This window comes from Anticarsia gemmatalis, chromosome 19, assembly GCF_050436995.1.
Source record: "Anticarsia gemmatalis isolate Benzon Research Colony breed Stoneville strain chromosome 19, ilAntGemm2 primary, whole genome shotgun sequence".
NCBI lineage: Eukaryota > Metazoa > Arthropoda > Insecta > Lepidoptera > Erebidae > Anticarsia > Anticarsia gemmatalis.
The window spans coordinates 10980271-10990350 of NC_134763.1; the positions used below are offsets into that span (position 1 = coordinate 10980271).

The following is a 10080-nucleotide window of genomic DNA, read 5'->3' on the forward strand; positions in this document are numbered from 1 at the left end:
AAACTAGCTGACCCTGCAAACGTTGTTTTGCCATATAAATTAAAAAAAAAAGTGTTACTTAGGGGTATGAAAAATAGATGTTGGCCGATTACCAGACGTACTCAATATGCTCACGAAATTTCATAAGAATCGGTCAAGCCGTTTCGAAGGAGTATGGCAACGAAAACTGTGACGCGAGAATTTTATATATTTGATATTACTCGTCTTTCCCTATACTTATGGTAGGGTGGTGGTTTTGGCAGTTTATAGTGTTTAATTTGATACAGGGAAGGAAGGTCTTTTGCTAAGTACTATAGGGAAATTACAGTAAGCACTTAGTTATCACAAATGTGCTATTTAAATTTAGAGGATAACCTTTTTATTCATAAACACACTATAAACCTATTTTATATTAGTAAAAAAACTACTACAATATGTTTTCTCTGAAGTGAAAGAAACAAAAGTCTTTATAAGCCTTTCATAACTTCATACATTTTTTATGAATAAGAGGGTTATATAACAATAAGATAATTATACTATTATAATGTACTGTGGGAAACCGTCGACAATTACCTCAATTGCACCCAATATTGTTGATACGAAACTTGTTCTATTAGGTAGGGGAAAAAGTCTTTAATAGAATCTTATCTCTACACAAAAAAGCTCGATATTTGGGTACCTCACGTGCTCACTGAACGAAACCTAATGAACCGTGTACTCATTTGTAATTCTTGAAGCCAAAGAGATTTTATTACAAGTTCATACATACTATAATGCGAAAAGACTTTTTCCCCGACCTAAAATTGATGGCTGACGTGTGTGTTCCTGATAAGATTTTATAATATTACATTGATCCTGTTATCGTTTTACAACAATGTTGATGCTTTACATTTTTAATAACACACGTCAATAATTTCATGAATGGTAACAATTTTTCAGTAAATTGTAATTAAACTAAGAACACTAAGCTAAGAAAACTGCTAAATAAATAGTACAACTATTTATTTAAGTATATCTTTACAATAAATGCTTTAAACTTTTATGAAGATATTTTATATTTAAAAATAAAAAACAAAAGGCAGCCAAAGTTGTTTTGGAGGCGCCGGGTATCGATCCCGGTACCTCTCGCATGCTAAGCGAGCGCTCTACCATTTGAGCTACGCCCCCGGTTGGAAGAGAACGCGAAATTGTGATTCAGCTTATAAATTTTGTCTCACGTAAAACAATCGAAAATCTCGGGATCTACTTGTCCGATTTGACAAATTATTTCAGTGTTAGATTGACTATTTACCGAGGAAGGCTATAGGCTATATATCATCACGCTACGACTAATAGGAGTAGAGTACCAGTAAAAATTGTTAAAAAACGAAAAAAAAATTGACCTATTCTCTCTTATGTGACGCGAGTGAAGATGCGCGGGTCAGCTAGTACTTAATAATCAGTAGTAAAATTTAATATACCTAGTTGTCATTAACCGTACCTTGATCATGAATAACAAAAAAAAATGAAACTACATTAACCGGCCCTAAAACGCATTGTTTGTTTATTCCACATTCTCTAAAATCTCATCACCCCATTTAAAATCCACTCGAGGAAACCAGCAGCTAATAAAAGTTTCCCCAAAATCAGTACTGCGTCTTTTCTGTGGACAAAAAGGGTTGCAACACACCACGCTCATTTTTCCCACTGCGCCTAAAACCGGTAGCATTTAACATTAATTACCACTGTGCTATCCACATTTTGTAGTATTACTAACGTGACACACGGCTGTTCGTGATGGCGAGCTTGTTGGGTTTGGATGGTAATTACAATTCGTAAAGTGGTGAGAAATTATGGTAACGGTTTTGAAGACTTACTAAATAATGAATTAACTACAACATGACTATAATGTATTGAAAAAGGTCCTCAACAAAACAAAACCGCTTTTAAAAATAGTTAAATATGACACCAAATATTTTTTTACAGGAAACTAGATTAATCTTGCTGTTTTATATAAAAGCGTATAGTTATTACTCGTTTAAAAAAATCTGACTTACATTTATTCTCTCGGTGAGATATCTGAAACAAAAAACAATTTGGTGTTATTTGAGAATCATTAATTATCGCAGGTGTTAAGACGATTTATATAACTACTTCTTGATGTAAAATTATTTCAAATCCAATTTAAAACATTGTTTTAACACAATGTCTAATACTATAAGTTGTACAATTGCTTGTATTGTGCAAGTGAAACGATATAAAGTTACATCCATCTTATCATCCAACACAGCCAACAAGCTCGCCGTTCAACACTCCCATAATCCCCAACATAAACCGTTGCCAATGCTCAGCCCGCTGCAGCGGCTAGAATTTATAGCGCACATTTAGTTCGCATACTTTACACGTTGGCCTCTTAACGGCAGTACATTACGACTGCAGCGTTCCGATGCGCTTTAAGCGCTTGACGGTCATGTTATTAGATTCCGTTGTGGTGTTGTGAGATATGATTGATATGTTTACTTGTATTTCGACCCTTTCCATGTTGGAATGTATGAATGGACAACTCACGCACGGTCATTTGATTGCAAACTAAGCAGAGCTTGTGCTATGGAAACCAAATTATTCATAAGCGTACTCAAATATATACTTCTAAATACATACTAATATAGATAAATTAACAATGTTAAGAACAGATACGCGTGCTGATCACACAAATATTTGTCCCGGTTGGCATTTGAACCCAGCACACGCGGCGTTACGGTTATTGTGGTAACCACTTTAACCACTGCGCCAAACGTGCAGTTTATATACAGAATGAGTTACATTTTAAGTCCTCTTTATTAGCGCCTTATAAGTCAAAAAGCGATATTTTTGACTGCTATACTACCTACACTAGTAGTATTTTTTTTAATTATCACGGTTTGTACGCATAATAAAAAACTGCTAACGGGTCTTAAACGTCGGGCAGCAAATAACGTATCGTACTTTAACCACTGCGCCACGGAGGCAGTTTGCTTGTCTGTACAAATTTACCTTGAAACACGATACAGAATAATTCATGGCCTAACTAACACAAATAATCTTCAAAGACCCTCAAAACCTCGAAACAAGCAATTAACAAACCAACCACAACTCAGATCAAAATTCAGCCAACCCGTTTCAAATAGTAATCCTGATATTTAACAAATCAGGTGTCAGTCGGTATGACGTGGTGATCCTAGGTGAGTGTACTAGATGTACAAGGGGATTGCGCTTGTTAATATGTAGCTGTTATAACGACTGTTACCGGTCATCTGTCAAGTAAGACTAGTGACGATGGATGAATTTATCAATTAAGAGGCCATAGAGAACTTTTGTTGAACTTAAAACTAAAACGTATTAGCAGATACTAGGCTGTTTTTCCAGAAAGTCAAAGTTTTACTATCGACAACCAGCTGGGTACTGAAAATTATTGCATGAAAAACTGATTAGCGCTCCAAATGTGTTCTTCTAGACGAAAATTGTGATACAGTTACTTGAATTAAGCTTGAGTTAAGTCACAAGCCCGGTCTATACTGAGCACATAAAAATATGTGATTCTACCATTATTAACAAATTAGCAGAAATTAATGATATAATAAATTCTACTCTTCTCAAGCAGATTTGAAAAAATATCTATAGCACGCGTAAATAACATGAGAATTTGCGATAAAACGTTCCAAAACGTGCATTTCACAATATTAGCCAAAGCAGAAATTCCCACAGATTCCAACTCCATATAATAATTCAACACAATAACGCAACGCTTAGCTAAGCTCATTACAGGCGTGCACAGGTCGACGACGCGTTGTCTAATGTTGGTCAACAGATGTCGCTACTATGACAAGCGTTGACGCTTTCACTCGCAGTGTTCATTAGCAAATGTTCACTGAAATACAAAGGTATTGTAGTGTTTCTACAATTTATGAAGTAATTAGGTGAAAGTGAATTAAAACTATTACTGTCTCACTGTAGGGTAGTCTCTGAAATAAGAGGTTAGTGAATGTAAGATCTCATTATTTAATAAAAATGTTAGCACATAATATATAAAATACTAGTTAACTCGCGCTACTTCGCTTGCGTCATGTAAGAGAGATAGGGTCAAAAAATTCACCGTTTTTGTAACATTTTAATGGTGTACTCTACTCCTATTAGTCGTAGCGTGATGATATGATAGATGATATTCTTCCTCGGTAAATGGACTATCTAACATTGAAAGAATGTTTCAAATCGGACCAGTAGATTCTGAGGTTAGCGCGTTCAAACAAACAAGCAAACTCTTCAGCTTTATAATATTACGATTTTTTTACATGAGACATAGTTTGTAAGCTGAATCACAATTTCGCGTCTCTTATAACCGGGGGCGTAGCTCAGATGGTAGAGCGCTCGCTTAGCATGCGAGAGGTACCGGGATCGATACCCGGCGCCTCCAAAACAACTTTGGCTGCCTTTTGTATTTTATTTTTAAATATAAAATATCTTAATAAAAGTTTAAGCATTTACTCTAATGATATACTTAAATAAATAGTTGTACTATTTATTTAGCCTAAAGCCTCCCTCGATAAATGGGCTATCTAACACTGAAAGAATTTAAATTTAAATTTAAAAACAAACAAACTCTTCAGCTTTATACTATAAGTATAGATTATATTTAAAAAAAAAATCGAATCTAAAAGACAAAATGTTGGGTGCTTCTTAAAGGTTTTCATTGTTCCAAATGTACATCACACTTTGGTGACAAAATGTATGCTCATTCAATACTACATACCTTATGTCAAAATTTAAATAGAAAAAGGTCATTACGGATGTCATTTTTTTATAAAATTTCGTTTCAAGGAACGGGACTAGGCCATGCTGTTACGGTTGTTGTCAATTAAAACGAGAGTCATTAAGAGAAGTCAAAGAAGCCGCTCATACGACTTTGACTAGCTTGATAATTAGCAGCATAAAATAAAGAAAGCCCATTAAAACAACGACACAAAGGTTCAAACAGTTTTCTTTTAGAATACAAGCATTCGAATAAAAACAGCATATTTTATTAGTTATCTAGTATTAAGAATAATTGACACTTATGTTTGTTACAAAAATACAGGAAAAATATCGTAATGAAACGTTCCTAGTCTGAGATTTGTTTAACGCATATAAATTCCCGGAACTGTACCATTTTAGCAAGCATGTTTTCTAAGCCTAACCCATCGCTCATTCAGTAAGAAAACTTTGCCCAACAGTAGGACTACAGAAGAAATTAAAAAAACATATTTCACGTAACATTATTGTATTTAACAAGAAAACTTAAACCGTTTCCCCAGAAGTAGACTAACCGCAAACCGAATACATAAATACGAGTTTAGTATTCAATAATTCTGACCAATCAGGAAGGTATTTTCAATAATTAAACGTATCTAAATGCCTTTTGACTACTGTTGAAGTAATGAGTTGACGAATTATTTATCATTGAGCTTAAAGCGCTTCAAATGAATTAATTTTACAGTACTGTCCTGCTGTCAGCTGACCGTTGACAGTTAAGTGTAGCACCTGTCAACGTAGAAATATGACGTGATGACGCAGCTTAGTTTTGTAGTGGGAATTGTTTAATATTGTAGCAATTGGTTGATACTGTTTTATTATTTGGGCCTTTGAGCTGCAATTTCCCTTTAGTGAATAGTTATTTAGGCAAAACATTGACATTTTCAGAAACTTTTTTAAATATAAAGAGAGATTTCAGCGAATTTGCGTAAAATATAAGTTACGATACGCACAGTTCGTAGCCCGGAATAAACGAGAGAATATAATTATTATTGTTTGTGTTATAACAACATAATGATACTAGAAATGTTTACTAGTTTACTATAGTAAGTCGCGTAAAGCAAAAAGCTTAGCTATTCAGAGTTACAAAACCCTGGAAACTGAGGAAATAATCTGCTTACAACAATACCTTTCTACTGCATCACATTTTTAAAAAGTAGAAATCGAATAGAATTATCGACGACATAGGTAATATCTACTAATATCAAGATAATTTTAATACAAAAATATATAATTTTAAACCATAAATAGCGTCTCATTTTACAAAACATTGTGGTTTTCTATCCAGGTAAACTCATGAATAACTTACACCAACTTATCCAGCCAAGTGGAGGCGAAAACATAACGCCCGTACTACAAAGTGGTTAGCCAGTGACATACCCGAGTTAAGGGATTAACAACCTGCATTGTGACGTCATCGCGGTGACGTGTAACACGTCACAATTTGTGTTAGTTGTGGGATTATCTCACAATCCGATTTGCGAGGATATTTATGTTTTGATGAAATAATGCTATTTGTTTGTTGAAGTGTAAAGGGATTTGTATGTGTAGTTTAAACGTCGGGATTAGTGTTATCTTTTGTTTTTATATTCGAGTTTAGTTTAGTTTTTTTTTAGTAGAGATGTTTATCGTATTGTGTTATTGTACAATCACACATTTATTATGTCACTGTGTTTTTTAAAGCCTTTTTGTTTAAACAATACCCTCTCTTTTTTGCTACACAGTAGCTGTAGCTTAAGAAATAAACTCCTAGACAGTGTGTGGAAGAAAAAAAAGTGCTTTGCTGCATCGGCATAATGAAAAACAAGTTCCCACACAGAAAATTTGTATAAAACACCCGATTACTTATCGTTATAAATCAGAAATTATAATTAAAATACAGATACACAATATTCGCCTCCCTCAAAGATCGAATTCAGTCAATAATCATCCGTTCCATATTCTCGCAAACAGCACAGGATATCCATCGAATTTAATTTTAACTTCAAACGTTCACGGCTCGTTGAATATTTTATACGATTTTTATGAAATCACGACTACAGAGGACATGTTATCGGTCTGCGAACGACGTATTCGGGACATGTTGAATGACAGTATAGTTTCCGATTTTATACGAAGCCGCTGAATATTCAGGTTGTAGGGGATTTTATTGATATATTTGTTGAATTTTATGTTGAGTAGAGTGAAATCGTAAAATTTGGTAGTGAATTTAATAAATTTTTAACCCACTACTAAAAAGGGGAAGGTTTATAATTCATCATGAATTTCTTATTTATTTATATTTAAAGATTATTTTGTACTCATTGTCGCTTGGACCGATTTTGAAACAATTTTTTTTTTAATGACGTTGGATTAAGTGCAAGCCACCAGTAGTACTTTGAAATATATCGACCACCTTACAGTCGCCATGTAAGATAATCTAAAATTCATTTGAAAAGTACTAACGGCTATTTAAAAGATATAATAAGTAATGAAAAGCACACATTTTCATAATGGAGCTTAAAAGAAAAGACCAAATTTTTTGCATCACGAACTCAGTAAAACTCCTTAAAAAAAGTTCACTCAAAATGATTTATCACCGTTTCAAATTAATGATAAATGTGAGTGCAAAAATAGCGAATGCCAGTTTCGTGAACGATCGCGTTGCGTTTCAGATTATACTGACGGCTCGAACATTTCGCAAATGTATTAATTATTATAATAAATGGAATAAATGGAATAAATGGATATGATTAAAGTTGGAAATGTTGAACGCCTCTGCTTTTTCTATAGTTTCTGATAATCGGTTTCATTTAAAATTTTAATCGGTGAAATGAATTAATACGACTGTTGAAGGTGATTAATTAATTATTGTTTCTTACAATCATATATATTTTTGTGGTGATAGACTTTTGAATCGGAGTTTACTCATTTACTAACTATATTACTAATAAAGGTCTTGTAAGCTATGATAAGTTATAGTGTTTTGTCTTTTTCATTCATATACCGTTTAAAAATTGATACAAAAAATTGAAAAACTTAACGGAATTCAAACAACATTTATAAATAAGGCAGCAGATCTTTATTTGATATATTACAAGTTCATACATACTATAATGCGAAAAGACTTTTTCCTCAACATACATATTTAAAAACATATTTAAGAAACAATAATTAAAATTCAAATTTATTCTTCATGATTGTCACGTTACGTTTTTTTTATTTACCATTGGTTTGGAAGGTAGAACCAAAAAGAAGATACTCTCGGCCACCAATTGTAATAGCCAAGTTTGGTCACAACCTAATATCATCGATACTTTATTTCAAAGAAATCACATCAAAGACTAGAAGTCTGACTTAGAAATGAAGTCGTCCACATGTCAGCAGGCGACTTGGCGAGTAGACTTCATAACCTTTCAAATAGTTGGAACTCAAACGTAACTTGTCACGAGTGTCGATGTCAATCATCATTCGTCTCTCGTCTACTCCCATGTTGTGACGTCACTCTTTCAGATTGAAGCGGTTTATTCCAGTTCTGAATTCGCTTTAGCTATTGTTTTTTGTTTTGTTGAATAGAGTCGTACATGCAATATTTCAGAGTTTTTTTAAAGTGATGAAAATGTTTGATTGTTATATGTACATATCGCTCCTTCAATGCAAAATGGCCACAACTCAAAAAAAATGAAAATCGTTTTATTGCAAAAATGACACCTGAACCGACTATATTTTATAGTAAAAATAAACCCCCATCATTTTTGCTTATATTATGGCTGCACTGACTTACTGCCCTTTTTGCATTAGCGCACTTTGACAGGTAATGTCAGTGCAAAACAGCCACTCTGTGAGTTGCGCCCGGAGATTCATCGCAAATGCTCGTCAGTTGCATGAAAAAGTGCCACAATCCAAAATATGTCTGTGTTGGGTGCAAAATTTCAAGTTAATGTGATTATATTTTACAATACAAAACTGCCATATTTTGGAAAACGTCCTTTTTGCATTCTAACTATAGTATTTGTTATCATATTTTGTAATACAAAAGTGCCATATTTCTGAAAACGACCGTTTTGCATTCAAACACTAGTATTTGTTATTATATTTTGTAACAGTAGCATATTTTGAAATACGTCCCTTTTGCATTAAATTATTGTAGAATAAATAATCATTTTTAGCGTGCTAGAATGGGAAGGTCAGAAATATGACCGTTTGGTATGATAATAATTTTAGTTTTCGTTACAATTTTAAAAATAAAATAATACATTTTGATGCAGGCAAAGTAAAGAGGCACCCTTTCCTTTCAAATTCCTCTTTCAGGGGCAAGATCCGAACAGTCCTTTTCAAATGCGTCTAGGTCATCCCGCCATCTCCATTTAAGTCTCCCGCGTCTGCTATGACAATCTTCTGGCATCCAGTTGGTAGATATGCGGGTCCACCTTTCCGAATGCCTATGGATAATGTGGCCGGCTCAGTTCCATTTCAGCCAGGCGGTCTTCTCCCTTACATCGGCTATGCGAGTTTGGGAGCGCAGTATAGAATTTCGGACGTGATCTGTTCTTTTGATGCATAACATACTATGCTCCATCGCTCTCTGGCTCTTTCTGGTTTTCCGTAAGGGACCATGTTTGGGCAGCGTAGGTAAGACGGACGTAAGTAAGTAAGGACGGGTAGTAGGTATAAACATGTCGACGAGCTTTCACTTCAGTGACAGTGGAAGGTTACCCTTCATTAGCTCTTTCCTGGACCAGGATCTCTTTCAGGCACTTGTGACACGTTTGTCCAACTCTTTGTCCCGTCGGTTGTTAAAAGAGGTTATCTGGCCCTAGGAAGTGTACTCGTCGACATAGTCTATGACGTGCCCGTCTACCTCGACCCTAAGTTTTGTGTTGTTGGTCATAACCTGGGTTTTTGTACGGTTCTTACTCCGTCCAATCTGAAGGTTTGCCGTGCTCAGATCTTTGAGCTTTGATTCGAGTTCCGATGCCGAAAAAGAGAAGAGGACTATGTCATTGTCATCTACAAAACAATGGTTTGTTAACTGTTTACCACTTACAACTATGCTTTTGATTGCCATAACACCGCCAGGCTCCTGAAAATTTCTCTGAGGGTGCTGGTAAATAATTTGGGAGATAGCGGGTCTCCCTGTTTCACGCTTCTTTGCATTTGGAATGATATTGTTGTCTATTGCTTTGATGAATTTGATGTATGAAGGTTCGATTCTACATAGTATCTTTAAGTAGGACTTGGATGGAGTGATGATTCTATGGCGGAATGAGTAATGCTGTCAAAAGCTTTGGAATAATCCACGAATGCTAAATATAAAAG

At 34.6% G+C, this 10080-nt stretch overlaps 2 non-coding genes across 2 annotated transcripts; one reads left to right on the plus strand and one right to left on the minus strand.

Annotated features, from left to right (window-relative positions):
• Positions 1 to 1073: 1073 nt before the first annotated feature.
• TRNAA-AGC (transfer RNA alanine (anticodon AGC)) lies at positions 1074 to 1146 on the minus strand. The gene has a single exon. It is a non-coding gene; the product is annotated as a tRNA-Ala (tRNA).
• A 3189-nt stretch (positions 1147 to 4335) lies between these two features.
• TRNAA-AGC (transfer RNA alanine (anticodon AGC)) lies at positions 4336 to 4408 on the plus strand. Its single transcript has one exon. It is a non-coding gene; the product is annotated as a tRNA-Ala (tRNA).
• Positions 4409 to 10080: the final 5672 nt, after the last annotated feature.